The sequence below is a fragment of the Gobio gobio genome, assembly GCF_949357685.1.
Source record: "Gobio gobio genome assembly, chromosome: 23".
In the NCBI taxonomy this organism is placed as follows: Eukaryota; Metazoa; Chordata; class Actinopteri; order Cypriniformes; family Gobionidae; genus Gobio; species Gobio gobio.
Genome location: NC_137119.1, coordinates 27,852,251 through 27,871,209, shown reverse-complemented (window position 1 = coordinate 27,871,209; position 18,959 = coordinate 27,852,251).

The window sequence follows — 18,959 nt, the reverse complement described above, 5'->3', positions numbered from 1 at the left end:
ACAGTTTAAGTGTGACTTAAAGGGATAGTTCAGCTAAAAGGAAGATGCTGTCATTCCAAGGCCTAGTTTCACAGACAGGGCTTAGACCAAGCCAGGCTTAGGACTTTGTTCAATTAGGACATTTAAGTAACATTTACAAACATGCCTTAGAAAAAAAACATTACTGGTGTGCATCTTGAGAAAAAACAATGGCAGTGACATATATTCATGATATGTCAGTGCAAGTTGCTCTCAGTTAAAACGGTTTAAATGCATGCATTTTAGTCTGTGGCTAGCTTAGATTTGCCCCTGGTTTCACAGACAAGGCTTGTTTGATTTAAAGAACATAATAGAAGATATTTTGAAGAATGTCTCTCTTTTTTTTCTTCTAACAATCGAAGTAATTGGGGTCAGCTTGGGGCAGCTAACATTTTTTTTATTTTTAAATCTTCTTCTGCGTTCTTCTGGAGAAAGAAGCCATTCATATTTGCAGCGACATGACGGTGGGTAAACAATGACAGAATTCTAATTTTTAGGTGAACTGGAATTTGTTTTGGCCACAGAAAAAGACAACATTCTTCAGTCCTAAAACATTTGCCCTATTAAAAATGAATGCTTGCAGATATGAAAGTAAGCTTAAAAACAGACCATCTGAGATGCCACAACAGAATAATTGTCTGACCGGCCAATTGAGTGTTATACAATATGTAATATATGGGTATTTTGTACAGCCTCCAGCCACCAAGATGTTTTCAATTTAGCATGGCTCTACGATCATGATATCACTTTCTCTGAGCTGTTCCAGATCAGGATGGCCACAGCCATCCGAGGTGATCACCTCGTCCAACTCAAAGGCTTTCTTGAGGAAGAGTAATTCCACAGTTGCTGAGGTACTGAAAAAGCAATCTGCAAAAATACCCCAGGGTCATGTCTTTGGTCGGATGATTTGTGTGAAATGTCATATATTAAATATAAGTTCGACATTGAGCCACACACTGTAAAAAGTGCTGTTTCCCCCCAGCCGCGTTTTAGGTCAAAGCAAATGGTCACAAAGGAGACAGAACTCTTCCACCATCTCGCACACGCACTCCATCTTTCCAATCTTAGAACGGGTGGAGGCCAAAAATGACACGCAGCTGCATTTCATTTGCAAATGCGAGCAAAACTTTTTCTTTCATTTGCTTTTGCTTTTTTTCCCCCCTCCCAGAATTCACAGTTCACTCCGATTGACGTTCTTGCTTTTCCTGCACCTCTGTCTTATCTGGTGTGGGTTTCATCTGCCATGCAATAAGAAAAGGACAAAGCTTGTAACTAATTCATAAAGTCCAGCCGTCTCTTGAGAGGTGCCGGAAAGAGAACGCTGTCTCTGGGGATGTCAGAAAGTCAGTCAAGCCAGCAATCCTGCTGTCCATTCGACTCCATGAGATATGACAGAAGAGCTACAAAGCATGTCGTTCTCAAGAAGGACAATTGATGTTTTCCTTTTTTCCTCCCCTTCCTTTTTTCTGTCTATCTGTTGTTTGTTTTCAGCCTTTTTTTCTGGAAAGTTTTCTCTCGAGGCAATCATGAAAAAATCGTGCAGGATATGAGCTAGCATGCTTTTCGTATCTGAACCGTATTTTGTTTTTGTTTGTACATACATAAATATAAATAAGTTTATGGATTTGCCCTCAGAGCCTTGCGTAAGCCTTTCTAATATCAATTAATTGACATGCATTTGCTAAAACAAACAGAAGTCTTTTTATCCATGCAGATTGCTCTGCTATGCCACTTTTAGTTGGTCTTGTACAGCAGGTTTACTGATTTATCAATTTAACCTTGAAGGTGTTGTTTCACCAGTGTCTATAGTATTGCAATGAAGCTTTGAACACATGCAAAGAATAAACTGTAGGAGAGGTCAGGATGTTTGTACGGTTTATTTTAATATCTGTAACTCAGTGCTGGTTTTTTTAGTGCTATGTATCGCTAGATGTAATATTGTTTTAAAATGTTACAACTTATCCCTAAACTTTTGTTACAAACTACACTGCAAACCCGAATAAGTTGGCAATATTTAAAAAATGTAAGGTTATCAGTTACATAATAATAATAAAAAAAAAAAGTTAAAACATGTCAAATTTAAGTAAGCATTAAGTAAGTATTTTGTACTCACGTTTTAATTGCACTTAACTTTAAATATTTGAGTAAGCTAATTCATACATTTAACTTAAAATTATCATGTAATCTCAACTTAAATATTTTTAGTAGTGGAAACTTGGCTAGCTTTAACCTTGCTAATTGGTGAAACAATGCTTTGATGGCATTAGCATAACATACCCATACAAAAAACCCACTTAGCATTTATCTTGCGCAAAAAAAAACATTATATAACACTTAATTTTAGCATTTACTCTCCCTTTTGAGTGTCATGGCAAAGCATGCTGGGAAATAGAAATCCCAGCCCAGTTTCAGATAAATTAAAGTTTGTCTAAATTAAAAGAAACACGTTCATAAAACTCAAAACATTTCAGATTATTTAAAAAGTTTCAGTTTTGTGAACTCAGAAAAAAAGTTCTAAAAACCCATAAAAGTTCATTTGATTGAACTAATTTGTTTAATTTGAGTTGGCTCAACTCAAACCAATTGATTATTTTGAGCATTAAGGCTGATTTAAATACTTCTGCGTCGGACCTACGCCGTGTCCTCTACGCCGCAAGTTACGCGTCAGTTTTCATTTATACTTCTGCGTTGTTGTCCGCGTCAATGTGCAATTACACGTGCAGACCGCTAGTAGGCAGTGTCCACGGGCATGTTGATAGTGTAACCTAGAGTATCAAGGCAAAAGCCAAAGAAGAAGAAGAAGCTTGTTGTGTACATTGTTGGAGTAGCAGCAGCAGTGATGGTGGCAAATGGATAGCGACTTTACTTGCAGCTTGAGTTGTTGTATCTAATACAAATTAAGCACCTCTAGTTGATTAGTAGAGGTTAATAAGAGGAAATCTGGCGCTGGAATGCATTTTTGAAATCATGCAGAGTGCTCGGGCCGCTGTTTTCAGTATGGGTGGCTCGTGCACGGAAAAGCGCTTCAATCCATTGCTGTTGCGGAGACTTTATTCATTCTGTTGAAATCACAAAACGAAATGCACCAAATGTGTCCCTGTTCTTGATATACAATCACTGATTAACATCTTTGGTTTTAATAAGAAAATAAATAAATAAACTACACAATGGTGGATTAAAACCCAGAACATCTGGCACGCTTAACAAAAATTCACACACTCACATCAGACCTATGTATTTATTCAATAACATGAATCTCTGGACTGCAAAATATTGTGTTATATAGCAGATGGATGAAACTATCATCCCATTTCTTGGCACACACACACACACACACACACACACACTCCTATTGCAGATTTTTAAAGCTACACTGTGTGATATTTTCCCCCATCTAGTGGTGAAAAGGTATATGACCATCCAGAGAATTTTTGTTTCTGTTCCTCTCAATTCCGATTTCGTTTTAACTCCTACGGTGGCCGATTTAGTCCAAGATTAACATGGCTTCCAGTTCGACCTCGTCCACATTCGACACGGTGCCATCGAGTGTTAAAACGCGAAAGGCGAAGCTTGAATTTACGGGTATGTCCCTCTTTGGCTAATGTACTTTCAAAATGGAAGGGCAACATGGCGACCCGCATTCGAACCCCTCACCCGTATGTATTTTCAATGGCATATTATAAACTTACCAGAATACTTTATTACTTGAAAGAAGTAAATATACATTAATGAGCACATATATTTTTGAAAGAACTAAGTGTTTTTAGCTAAGAATAACCTAAAAAAGTTACACAGTGTAGCTTTAAATGTATTTATTGACCTTAGGGAAGGGGTTCTGGCAGACCAATCACAGCGCTTTTTGGAGAGGTGCACGTCAGGGTACGTCGTAGGCTACGCGTGCAAAACACACAGCCAAGTCCGATGCAGAAGTATAAATCAGCCTTTAGGGTTTACAGTGCATCTCACCACCAGGATGATTTGTACAGCAGGTGGGACAATCTATATACATACAGTTCATATTGTGTTAACTTTCATTACATTTTGACCATTTTAGATGACACAAGTATTTTAATTGTATGATCGTGGTAAATTGTACTTATTTTGTCTTTGGGGAACATAGGTAGCTTCTAAAGGGTAGTGCTAAATGGAAAAAAAAGATCTTTAAATAAAATTATATAGAAACAGTCAATGTTCTAAGACACACGCTTATGACTGTGCATGCGCATTTGCTGGTCCAGCCTGAAAAATTGTTGTTGTTGTTTTTTTTTTTCAGATTTTTGTCAGACAGTTGTTGTCAGATTTTGGTGATGAATTCAAATATGAAATTTGATCGTAAGCGTGATGATCAGCTTTGGAGAATGCAATGTTTCCCCATTCAAAGTGATAGAAGCTGTACTTGCATGACTGAAATAGCTGCCCGAGAGGTGTTTCAAAGATGGCCGCCATGTGAAATGACGTGTCTTTGGTTTACCTGCTCAGGACAATCAAGGAACTCATGAAGAGCTATCATAAAACATAAAAACAGTCGTTGATCATCCAGCAAACAGTATCAAGATTCAAGGGTATGTAAACCTTTGAACTGGTTTATTTGTGTAAATTCAGTTATTTTGTCTTGTGGGTTATATGTTATGTAAAACAGCTTATTCATGACAATACTTAAAAACCTGCAATTTTAATGATCCCTCTATTTTTTTATAGTATATAAACATATGGACAGAACTATATATACAGTTAATGTCAGACAATAGCCGGGTTTACATTACAGATGTGTGCAAAACTTTTGCAATATTTTCTAAATGTCGATAAAAAAAAGATTTCATTATGCGTTTTTATTCGTAATTATGTTATGCGACTTAAACATATTTTTTTCTTCTCGCGATAAGTCATTCCAAAAATCATGGCAATGGGTGTTGGTTTGTTTACGTATATCACAGCCACTGCATTGTATTTAATCGGAGGAGACATAGGCATGATATCTAAGCATTAATCGCAAGGAAAGCCTCTTATACTTGGAAACGGCCACATATGAGGTGTTTCTCGGTGTTTCTCCCTCCTTTCTGCTTCAAGGTTTTGATACATTTTGGCATTTCGTTGCTTTTTAGAATCCAGTAATTCCCGTAATTATTTTGTCTTTTATGAAAGAACTGTCTCGTCTCCAAACCGTTTCCATTGAAGTTTTGCAAAATATTCCTTTTTCGAATTGCCTGAAAACGGCCTCATGCGAGTGTAAAATCATTTTTACAATATATGGGTGTTTTTGCTAATTTTACATGTTTCCATTGGGCGCAATTTGAAGGGTAATGGAAATGCAGCTTGTGTGGCTTATACACTCATTTTGTTCAAGCTTTGTGGGTCTAGTTGAAATGGGGTAAGTAGTGTTACAAAAATCGTCAATATCGAATCAAATTAAACAAGAGAATCTACTGATTCAAATTATCCAAGTTTTGTCATTTAACATCCATTAACTTACATTTTTTTTATTTAAAAACAAGAAGTGAAACGTTGCCTCAAAATAGTTTTTTGACCTCTAAATTCTTTATATGTGTACATCGAGACTTTGGCTGTTGCCTATGATTTCATCAAAGATTTCATCCATAAGTGGTTAAAGTGATGGTCTTACACATCCTACAGTACCTGGTCTATATATGTGCACCCACACATGCTGTAAAACTTCAAAGCTGAACTCAGACTATATTACCAGACTAGTTGATGTAGGCGAGGAACAGCGTATTGTTCACTTGTGCATGGGAGGAGATGAAAACCATCTTGAGTTATTTGTTCTAAATTGTAATGCCCTCAACTAGTCTTTAATCTTTCATTAGGGCTGTGCAATGTCTAAATTCATATGAGCTTAATCAATCGCTACCTTGAGGACTTTGATGAGTGTGTTTTGCTGGATTTTGATCCTCCTTTATACATTTATGAGCATTTTGAGGATGGGGAAAACAGAAATATGCACCAGAGGCATGTGTGATGTGGGCACATCCAAGAATCCATAATGGATCAGACAAGAAGCTCATTATGAAGATTTGCCTAGGGTCAGCCTCCCGGTAGCACAGGATGGCGAATCTTGAACAATGGAGGTCTTAAAAGGGAGAAGGATCAAAGGGCCCAAACAGGCCATCACAATCCAATTGAAATGTTTTCTGGGCATCATAAGGAGGTAATGGATGGACGCGCAGCAAAAAAAAAAAAAAAAAAAGTGGTGGCCATTTTGAATGCGACCCAAATTACAGTGTGTTGAAGAGTGGATGGAAAATTCACATGACAGACTTATGCACTTCTCAGCTGTGCATTGTGTTGGGTTTGAAGCCAGTCATTATAGACGGCCAAATGCATTTCACACACTTCGGTAATGAGCCTAAAGCATATTTTCTCTTTGGGTTTTAGTCACAAAGATTTGTATATAATGGATATAATTTCAATATTTTCATATAACGTTTTCATATAATTTTTTTTGTTTTGTTTCCTCCTGTCCAAGTAATGTGTCATCCAGCTTCTACCTGCATTCAGTGGCCGCTCTCCTGTTTCCTGTCCAGTGTCGTTTTTTGCGATTGCTTTAGATCAGGTTGCTGGATGATGAGGAGGTCGTCCTGCCCCCTTCAGCCCCAGGTAGTGTCCACCTCTCACACCAATGATGAGTATGTGCTTATGTATATAGACAGCATGTCACCCACGTGCAACATCAACCTGTACAATGGCATGTTGGGACCGGACAGGTACCAGAAGTGTGCTTATGACATGCGTCAAAGAAAAGTGTATATCTGACCTTGTTTCAGCTGCTGTCAAAGTAGCCTAAAAAGTCAACAAAACCAAACATAGCATTTCTGTTGTCATTTATTCACCCTCATATCATTTCAAATCTGGAAGACTTAAGACTTACAGGAGAATTTTGTAATGTCATTCTTTTCCATGCAAACACAATGACTGGTGACTGAAGCGTTCAAACTTGTTAAGCACTATAATAAACAATTAAAGGTAGGCAATTTTTTTCATAAACACTTTTTTGTTATTGTGGTCTCTTCACATCCTGATAGAAATCAATGATAGAAGTGGTCTAAATATTCAAAAATGTACATGTACCTGTCAGCATGTGTATTTCCATACCATCCTCCTGAACCAAAGCCATGAGCTTATGCTGCGTTCACACAATGTCCTAACCATAATTTAGAGAAGGCAATCCGTAACGTTCTACCTGGAGTTGTTCAAGTCCTCAGACTCTGATTTATGTACATTTATGTCCGCACTATCAGTGCCAAATGAATCTGCAGCAGTCAGGTGGTACAAGTAGGTGCTTTGTAAGTTGTTTACATTAATTATTATTGTGATGTTTTGTGCTTTGAGACTTGAGGTAATGTAACACCATCTCTTCTCATCTGCTCTGGCTGTTCATCTTTTTTGGAGGAGGCATGGCTTTGGAGAGCGCTCTGAAAGGATGGTGGCATCTTATGCTTTCAAAGCTAGCTTGCTATTTCTAGCTGCTCTTCAGTTGCCTTCCCTATTTTTTACGGTAGTTCATATAAATTTAAAGACTTTAGAAGTCATACGATTGCTTTGTGTGAGAAACAGACTGAAATTGAAGCTGTTGTTTACTGATAATCGTCCCCTCCAGTGATCTGCGACCTGGTCATTGAGTCATTCAATTTAATTTCATGAATTCATCATTCAAAGTGGTTTTGCAAACTATATCAACTGATTCATTGAAAAGATCTGATTAAAAATAATGATTTGTTTAAAAACTGTTTTTTTTTTCTTCCCCCTCATGAATAATGACTTAAAATGGTCTGTTCCTCTGAAGACTTGGAATATAGTGCATAAGATTTATGGCCTGCATTTATGATTTTACGATACTTTAATGCTGTTTTTGCGTATTTTTCAAAGCTTAAAAGCTCTAATTCATTGTGATTCCATGGAAAAGAGCAACCAGGACATTATTCTTCATTTGTTCTTTTTGTGTTTCGCGCGCAGAGAAAGTCATATGATTTGGAATGAGAGTAACAGAATTTTTATTGTGAGTGAACTAATCCTTCAAACTCGATTGTTCAGGATCCATCTAGTCCAATTGGGCGAGAGGACACGGCCAAGATGCGATGAGAGAGTCTCTAAATAGCAGTGTCTCGTATGCCGTTCTCTATTCTTACATGCTATTTTGTACAAGTGCATTCAGTGCGTCTGAGAAAGACTGAGACAATTTCATGCAACTATTATTTCTACAATACCATCTTTCATGAAGGGCTATGACTGCTGAATTTTGCTCTATCGTAATTGTTTTTTGTTTTTTTTGATAATGTCATGATTAGATGTAATAAAAACACGAAACTATTCTCTATGAAAATCATTACGCCATTTTTGAGGTAGTTAGACATTGTCTGTTGTTTTGTGAAAACAGGGTTTATGAAGGACAAACAATAGCATTTAAGGGTCCCATAAAAAGAACATATAAATATGATGACATTAGTTTCTCATGGATAATGTCCTATTTTGCCAAACAACCTCAAAATTAGAGTAATTTTAAGAGCGGCACAGCAAGCGAACGCAAAATACTCTGCCGGTTAGTTCATGGCCATTCCAGAAATATTAAATTGTCATTAAGGCAGCACAGATGAAATTGGATCGGTTGTAATTTCTTCTGTTTGTGCGAAGCGCACACCTTGAGAAACACATAATTTATTTAGTCTTTTTTTGAGGGCGTCTGTTAAGGCACTACACATTCAACAGCTCTGTGACCCTGCGATGGAGCGAGAGAAAGAGAAACACACTCAGTCATGCCTCCTGTGAAGTGTTGTCCCTCTTTATAGCGCTTCTGAGCACATTGATTTTACTATAGTTTGGCATTACCTGCGGTAACTAATGCACGGGGGTCTACCCTTAGGGAGCAGCTGGACTTTGCGCATTAATTCGGAGCCCCTGTTTGAGTACGCCACGGCATACGCTGTCTTTTGTCTATTATCCTTCTCGTCTGTTATTCCCAAATATTGACATCGGCCGTTTTTATTAGCGCTAACCGCTCGCTAGCCTCCCAGCCTCATGCACGGCTCTATTTCCTGCTATTGATTGGCTTCTTCAAGCCAGCAGGTAACTGTCCTCTCAGGCTGTCCTGAGGAATCACTTCCAATGACTTTATACGCACAATTTACACGGTGCGCTTTAAAGAGAATATTATCCTCAATCCAAATCGTTGCCCCCTCCTTCCCCCGACCAGGTCAATATCCCACAATGCCATGTTTTGTGCCCTGTCATGTGCTTGTTATTAAAAGCAACAGAAATCGACATTTCAGCAATATGTCTCTCATAAAATGATGGTGGCGCAGACAGCCTGTACCCCTTACATGTTATTATAACAGAGCACTGTTGTGGTCTGTTTACATAAGACGTTTCTGTGTGTACGTGTGCAAAAGGATCGTACGTGATGTGCTAAATATAATCCGAACAAGGTTCCCGAAGTAATCCGTGAGCAAAAATGTTCTGCAGCGTGGAATGTTTTCGATTACTCTCAATCAGGCGACAGACAACAAAGAAACTTTCATTTTAAGAATATGAAGTGAAAATAAAAGGCAGAAATCTTTTCGGCCCGGCACAGTATAACGTTTAACATACCAAATATGGCATTTTGTGTGTTTGGGGTTTAAAATGGTTCACATTAAAATGTTCAAAGAAATTTTTTTTTCAGTCAAAGGTCAAAAGTATAACACAATTATACCGCATAACAGAGCTTTAGGAAACACAGCGCCTTCAGCAGCAGCAAAGCTGTGCAGTTTTTTTTTCTTTTTTGGGGGGGTCAAAGCAGATTTTATGGAAAAAATAAATGTATATCTTGTTAAATGGACGTCAAATAAGCAGCGGAGAGTTTGTTTAATTTACTCAGCTTTCATTAACCCTGTAATTTGGGTTTGTTTGAGCTGCCTCCTGAGGAGAGTTTTGCTTACAAGTGAGTCAGCCAGTGCAAAAAACACAAGCCCACCTGTGAGGACCAGCCTACGCCTTACACAACGACTAAATGCTGTAGTTCGACCGGCTTAAATACCTCTCAGTCTTTGGTGAATATAAAATCAACCCGTGTGACATGAGCGAAATGAGCGGAAACCGCAAACAAATCGCATAGGATGACTTGTATTTCATAACTGTCGTACGCTCGGCTGGACTACCTTAAGAGATTTTTGCTAAAAAATATTTGCTCTAGTGCTCATAAACAACTTTCTTATTTCTTGCTTTCCCCTGAGCTGAAATGTAGACTGTCACAAAAGCTGCATTCATGGGGGGAAAAAAAGAGAAGAATCCCCTCACCCGGATCCTCGGTGGCAGGAGATGAGCTGCTCGCTTCCAGAATTAAATTATTTTTAAATGCAGCTTATACATTTTACATGACCTGTGCTTCCTATTCCTCTCCCTCCTTCTCTCTCTCTCTCTCTCTCTCTCTCTCTCCTATTTTTTTTTCTTTTTTCTCTTTTGAAGAGCACAAATGGGGGAGTCAGGATATGAACCCCAGGAATCACAGACTTGCTGAAAGTTACCCGCTCCGGCCTTCTCATACGGCGTTCCTGCCCGAGCCCACCTGAAAGCCCCTGACCTGCTGATTTACCCCCAGTAAAACCTGTCCTGATCCGCCTCCCCCCTTCTTGAAAGGACTCGGCGTTGCCCTGCAGAAAAGACAGGACTGCCAGTCGACGCTGCAGACACACAAAGGCAGGTGTGGTAGGCGAACGGCTTGTGTGTTTGTGTTCGAATACTGCGGTTTGCTTTCTGTGCCGTTTCTGTTTGTCTGGGTTTCTCAGTCCCTGTACCGTGAGGGTGTATGTGTAAGTGAGTGTGTGTCTGTCTCTCGCTCTCTTTCTCTCTCTCCCACTGAGGGTGTGTGTGCATGTGTGTGTGTGTCTGGGGTTTAATGCCAGCAGGATAAAAAGGAGGCTTTGCAGACTAAGGTTTGATGTGCTGTTTGTCTTGGTTTGCCTCTCGCTGAGTGTTGTGTGGTGGTTCTTTTGGATTTATCTGCCTTTCCTCTGTTCCCTCCTGTCGAGGAAAGGCAGAGCAGACGGAATACGGTCCCGGGACATTTAATCTTTAGGGAATTTCATGGTAGTTAGTGCTTGTCATCGATGGAGTCAGATGTAAAATGCTGGAGCAGCTCTGTATTGGTCGTTTGAGTGTTTCAGACATATCCAAGGCCAGATATTCGCCCGTTTCCGAACGGTGTGCGGTTAACGTAACGCGCTTTGGCTCTTGTGGGAGACTTGAAGCTAAAGATTTTAAGGTTTTTGTGCCTTGTATCTGTTATGTTTATTCGGACCATATGTGTTAGCGTGTGTAGGTGAGTGTTGTTTACATGTGCATTCAGTGTGCGTGGGTGTACGTGTGGACGTACCGATGTGCACAGTGGAATTTCTGCCGAAATTTCCCCAGGTCTCTTTATGCCTTGTTTTTTTATTGCCATTGAATGTCAGGGAAGTAATCAAACCCATCAGGTCAGTTGGGTCTCAGTCCACTGACAGGCGTACAGTCAGGGGCATTCATTTCAAGAGCGCAGCTGCTTCCACAGTCTGACACGAGTGTGTTAGTCCAAACCCTGCGTCTTTAAAGCCTTGTCCAAACATATTTTAATGTGGTTTATATATTTTTAGGCTAGGTCAGACTGTGTGACGTTATTAAGTTTATGATCTGACAGATGGCTTTTTTTTTTGCTTATTTAAAATTATTTATTTGGCTAAATGCATCTTACAGGACATGTATTAAAATGAATCGACGATAAACGAAGATGTTCAAATGAAAGCAAAAAAAAAAAACAGTTCCTTTTCAAATCCATATAACATGCAGGTTAATACAAACAAACAAAAAAATCATTTGTTAAATAGAATAATCCCCCCTCCCTTCAGAGATGACTCTTAGGCCTTCATAAGTGAGCTTTAATATTTTGACAAGCTGTTCAATCAGATGTTTTAAGAACATTAAATGTGGCAGGCTGTCTGTTCTCCAGGTTTCTGTGAAATGGTGTGTTTTCTGTCTTTCGTGACCCATTTTCCTTTGTTCTGTGTACGAACGTAACCAAGACACACGTAACCCCTCCTGAATGATGTCGAGAAGGATTAAACCAGGACCGGGCCCTGACAGACATGCTCATGGAACAGGAAAAGTCGCCTATTCGACAAAACGACTTCCTTTTCCACCACTGCATTCTCAACTAGTTTGATATATGGATTATTCTGATTAATAATTTGATCACCCTGATGAATATATATATATATATTTAAATATAGCCCAAAATACTGTCCTGCCTTATTAAAGTGTGTTGTAAGTCAACCTACTTTGCACACATAAATAGCTTTTTATTCAAAATGTATATTATAGTAATTTTTTGTGGTACGTGTATATTATTTTTTTTGCGTATTTTGTAGGTCCTATGCATGTAAATATAATATATCCTTCACATTCAATGACATTTCAATAGATTGATAAGAAAACAACACTTGACTGGTTGAAACGTCATAATTTTTTTTAGTCTCATGAAAAATGTAAATAAAAATTTTACTTTATTCAATGCAGCAAGCATCCTCAGACATAAATACAATAATTCTTCATATGCCACGATATTCTGATTGGTCAGGTACACTCCTTTTATTGTTTTTGTCTACAGCAACATCACTATTTTGGATAATTGTAATATTGGATAATCTGCTTACTGGGTTTTTATTCGGTCGGAGGAACATATGATATTAAGAAGTACATTTTTTTGAGTAACTGTTATTGTTTTAACACATACATCACTGACACACATACATACCAACAGTAAAATTCCGACTCAGCTGAACATGCGGGATATGTGTACATGTATGTTCCATTCGCGGGGTGTGCGTTCATGTAAGAATTGAAGTGTATATGTGCAATGTATATGATTCACCCCAATTCCCACAGACATCTCTCCACCTCTCTGCATCCTCTCATCTCTCTCTCTCTCTCTCTCTCTCTCTCTCTCTCTCAGAGACACAATCTGCACCACAAGCTCGGTTCTGAGCCTGAGCAGGTTGCTGTCAGTTTAAAAATGACTGTAATAAAAGTGACCATGAAGATGGATTTTGTGATTTTGCGTTTCTAATCAGTCATCTGTGAAGAGGACTTTTGCTTTGATTCAGCAGTGCCCTGACAGGTCAGATTGATAGTGCACAGGGGATAAAAAAAGGAGGAGGAGGAGGAGGAGAAGGAGAAGAAGAAGGTTATTAACTGTCTTCCCATTAAAGTTGGGGATCTGGGTCTGTGGCCAGTGAGACAGGCGTGATTTAAGCGGAAACCTCTCTCAGGTGAGAGGAGAGGGAGTCTCATTGTCCAGTCTCACTCCTCACACTTCTGCACCAGCAGATTAGACTCAAATTATCTCCTCTGCAGCCCTGGCTGTGAGAGAGAGAAACCCTTCGCAGTGCACGTATGACTGCTTGCATGCATATGGAGTATGAATGTAATCTTATGGCCGATGAGCAGGGTGATACAAAACAGACACTCGCCATTTAAATCTCTTTGCTGTTATTCAGTATATTATATATATATATATATATATATATATATATATATATATATATATATATATATATATATATATATATATATATGTATTACTCTTTGACATAAAAAGGAACCGTTCAAAAGGATGAATTATTTAATATTTTAGTAATTTTAACGCTTAACTTATAACTCTCGTTCACTCAACAAGCTAATAAATGCGTCGCAAGAAAAATGATTCTAAAATCATGCGCATGAAAGACAGCACTGGCAGAAGAGACATATCGCAAATGAATTCAAATCGCACAATGTGTTTTGTGCATCTGACATATCATAGGAAGAAATCAAAGCACAGAAATTGCTCGCTTTAGAAACCCCAGCGAAGGGCTGTCAGCACCTCCTCAACATCAGCGCTTTCAAACAAAGCTCACGGACGGGCGCTTACCTTATGCATGACAATCCATCGACTCCCTTTAACCAATCCACAATCACCTTCATACACCTCCAGCGTGAAGAGGAGACACGCAGATTTTATTAACCCCCCCTCCACCCCTTTTTCCAAGTGTCCTTAGTGCTGCCACTAGTGAAATATCAGTGCAAACAGACTCCAGCCTTTTTCTGAGACACCAAGGAGTCGTTCTCAGCTGTCTGGCCCACGGGTGCATTTTAAATGTGAAAAAGCCTGAGATTCTCGTCCGTGGGATTCAGAGCCGCCAGCTGACTGTCCACAAACCAGCACCACTACACACCATCCTGCCATAACTACCTTCCATAGCAAATACACAAAGTAAACACACGAATAATTGGGTTAATTGATGTTTTAGGTGAGTTTTTGTTCTGATGAGACAAGCTTCAGGCCTGTTAAATAAGATATCATATGCTATAAATCAATCAGCAAGCCTTACTGATTATTGTAATCAATAAGCAATCTGTCTGGCTAATCCGTTTATCTGACACTTGTGCACATTGTTTTTAAATAACACCGATTCACTGCATTATGAATATTTTCACTGACCTGTTTTAAACAAATTGTGAAAAGAGCCATTTAGCCGCTCGTGTGTGATGCGTCCTGACATTTTGTCTTTGACTGAGTGCATTTAATTTGAGGGTGTGATATGGATGTTACACAACAACCAAAAACATTGGATTCAAATGTGTCTGACTGTTCAAACGAGTCAGTGTTTTGACACATTAGTTCGTTTGTTTGACTAATTGGAATGTAATTCATTTAAGAACGCTGTTTAATTATGTAAATCCACACAACGCATTTGATACACACATTCCCCAAGATGAAAATATCACAAATATCAATAATTGCTGTATGCGGCTTTATGCTTTAATCATTTCAATTTATTTAGTGCCTTTTACATCATGTTAATTCGCAAAAATTATCAGTAACTGATAAAAGTGCAGTCGTTTAACGTTGTAGTCGGTGATATTTTATTCACACGAGACCGCGTTTTCCCTATTTCTTGTATGTAAAATCCAAGCCGCTTGACCAAGTTGACTGTTATCATCCAGTTTGGCTGACGGGTTTAGAATCTGTCATGTTGCCATGGTTTTGCTCTCTTGCCTTTCCTGTGCTGACCAATGGTAACCAGGTAATCCGCTAAATAGAATGCACCACTATGTATGGGGGAGAGGGCAGCTTCTAACCCCAGGAGAGAGGCAGGAAAAAAAACAACATCTAGCCATGTTAAAGACTCATTTGAACAGGGAAAGCTGGAAATGCAATTATCTAGCACACAAAAAGACAAATAATTTAATAAAGTTCATAAGAAGAAAAGCACAGTTTCTTCTCTGCTTCAGAGCATTAGCCATAACCCAGTGAAATATACACTCTCCTGAACAGGGGCGATGGCTTGAACTGATATGTGTTCTGAATGATTCTGGTTTTAGTGTGTGTTTAAGTGCAGCCCGCTCAGTAGGTGTTCTGGTCGTGGGGGCTTAAACTCGTGTAATCGGGAGGGTCTCAGTAGCTTTTCAGCTACAACCAGCAGGCTCATTTTTACTTATAGTTAATTAGCTGATTATTGATTGTTTCATTGATTAGAGCGTTGTAATGATTTTGCATGCTCAGTCATCTTTATTAACAATCCTCAGTTTAAAACAAAATAAAAGCAAGTGTGAATAATAAAATAATTATTGTTATTCTTAATATTGACATTCATCTAAATCATCAGTTACATTGTCAATTATTTATTTATTTGTTTTACACCAAAAATGACTTAAAAAAAATAAACCTCACATTAATAAGCATACTTAATAAATGAAGCCACTTAATAAGCAAAGCAGGCGGCTATACATTCAGGGGCTCATCGGATGCACTGAGAATCTCTGGCTTTAGGATAGATGGCCGGAGATGCAACTCCTGCCCGTTTGTCTATTAAAGAGGGATCAACAATGAAAACCTCCGCACCACGAGGAGCAAAGGGCCAAGTGGGAGGGGGCAGTGGGGGTGAATGGACTCAAAGAGAGGACCAAGTGTGTCTCTGAGAGTGTAGTTTAGTGTACATTTCCCGATGAGATCGACCAGCCAACTGAAGTCACTTTTCAAACAACCATTTTCCCCTCTCAAACGTCTCGCTAAATAGTCCACAGTCACTCTCATTGATTTTCTTTATCAAATAAACAGAATGGCACCGCGTGCCTGGCCGCCTCCCTCATCCGTGATCCCGGGACCCGTGCAGCAGCTGGGAGCTCGTGTGAATTTACCACATTTAAACATAGGATTATCATATTGATGGCTGTCATTAAAACTCTGTAGTTTCAGCACAGCAGCCTGTATATCATCTAGCATGTCAAATTAATTATTTTATATCTTTATTTAATACTGAAATATAGCGCGAACATATTCTCCTTTATTTTTTTAACACTAAGCCTCCATTTTTTAAATACACATTGCACATTGTCGGTAGCAGCAAATGTTATTGTTGTGTATCCAAGTATTTTTCTAATAATTCAATCGCTTATTTATGCTCTCAATGCTCTCTGCCTCTTCATTTTGTTTCTCATGAAAGGTGAAAGTCGTGTCTGATACCAGTCTCATGTCGTATATGGATTTTCGTTTATATAATCGATCGAAATGTCCCAATACATTGATCGAAAGTCCAGTGTTTTACAAACAAGCATTTGTGAATCTCGATTTTACGTTGGAAGTGATTTTGACGTTGTTCACAGATTGTTCTTGTGTTTATTTGTATTAAACAAAAGCAAATGAATAAAAAATGAAATGTACGAACGCACAAAAGCATTGTGCGGTGCACTTCTTATTCTGTTAAAAAAAAAAAAAAAGAAGCAGGAACGTTCTAATTGTTGAAATCATTCTGAATGACATGTCGTTGCGGTATATGAAATTAAACTTAGATAAGTCCGCATTGAGGGAGGCTGCACCCAATCCCCAACTTATTTCCCATTTTGTGTTCCAGCATCACCGCGCTCCGCTCTTTTCAATGACAATGTGCCAAATCTAGGCATTTTCAAAAGAGTTTCCATATGCTATATGCGGAGCATCAGAGAGACAGAGGACACCGGGATGCCCTTTTATACCAAAGGTACATGCGATTTATTTTCTTTTTGCTGGCGTTTATAAACAAGAGATGGGAATATATAATACTAAAAGGAATATAATGTTTTAAACAGACTACACGTGAAATATGTCGGTTTAGTGTAAATGTCATTTTTAAAAGACAAAAGAGAGCTGATCGGATACAGATGGCGGAGATTTTTTTTTATTTGTGGTGGATGGATGTTAAGCATTTTGTTTTTATGAGAGAACTGAGATTCCACTCTGGGACAGTTTTGAATCGATTTGATTTTTGAGGGGAAATCAAATATTGAATTGGAAATTAATTACCTTGTGGCGTAGTTTATAGGCTACTTTTTTATGATTGTTGTTGTTGTTGTTTACTCAAAGTGTGATCAGTTTTGTGAATACTTTGCCAAATAATGTAATCAAAAGTAATTTTAGAGCTAATCAATTATGTTTTAAATACATTTAGATATTTTCGTTCTATTAACGCATGTTTGGATAATTTTGTTATATAGCACGGATATTTTCCCGTCTTCCAAAAATAGCCCATAGTGAAAAGTTTCTTGAAGTGTGTGTGTGAGAGAATTAAACATTTTTGAAGGAACTTAATTCTCTGTTAGAGAAGCATTTTGGATAGTGCTTTATGAGGCTACAAAGGGTCAGTTACTGTCAAAACGTGACCTCTCAGACCCCAGAGGGCGCCAGGCGGTTTGGACAAACCTTTCATTTGTGGGGCAGGACAGACATTCACTCCTTCGATACGTCCAAAGAACAGAAAAAGAAACCCTGAAGTCATTGTTAGACATCGTACGTTTTAAAAAGACAATTATAAGAAATCACAGGTCGCGAATTGTATGATGATTGCTTTATTGACATTTCACTTAAATCAATATTCATGCAGTTTTTGATACGTCTCATAGAGCACACTTTAAAATGTCATAAAAAAGCGAACTAAGCGTTGATATTATTTGCATGTCCATACCGCTGAAAATGAAGACAATACATTGAAACAAGGCAATAAACAAATAGGCTAACGTAATCACCGATGATAAATGCTAGTCATTGTACATACACGCTAGCTTTTACCAAACAACAAAAAAATAAAATAAAAAAACTCAATACTTGTACATCACAGAAACATACCGCAACAAAATAACAATCTTTAATTAATTTGAGATGATATATATACGCAAATAAAGCGATTTTCATCAGATAGCATGAGAGAAAGAGGAGCAGAAAGTACGAGGGTGGACACGAGCACATTTGAAAGTGCTACACATACTAAGATAAGCACTATCAGCCACGCAGCTTCCACTTTCTCCATTTCACAGACTAAAACAGTTCAAAAGACAGCAAAGCTCTTATAAAAACGCTAAATGTATCCGTCAAAGTATACTTGCATAAGAGGTGAGACCTTTAAATCAATAGTTTTAAAGTCCTCCGCGATGAGCAGCAGAAATACAGTCGTCAGTGGCAAATAAATAACCTTTACTCCGCCGCTTTTGCTTTGCCTTAATATGAAGGAAAAATCTCAAGCTCTCCGTGTCCTACTGCGAGCTCGTCTCGGTCTTGTTTCTGTTCTCGTTCATCCTGCCGAAACACCACTTGGGTCTGGCAGGCATGAGTCCCCCGAGGACTAGAAACAGTGGATCAGGGGTGAAGAAGTAACGCCTCTGTTGACCACCTCTCGCCCATCCAGAGACCCACAGTATATGCCAATCCAAGGGCTCGTGTTTTACTGCAAACACAGCTCTGGTATAGCATCCTTATCGTGCGATCCGGAAACAGAGCCTCGCTCCATTCAACCCCTTCGATTTTTTCATAAAGGAGAGCCGATCTTTTGATTTTCCTCACGATTAACATCTTATAGGGTCTTCTTTCAATGGCGACATTTAAGGAGATCCAAACTAGCTAATCAATCGGAGCA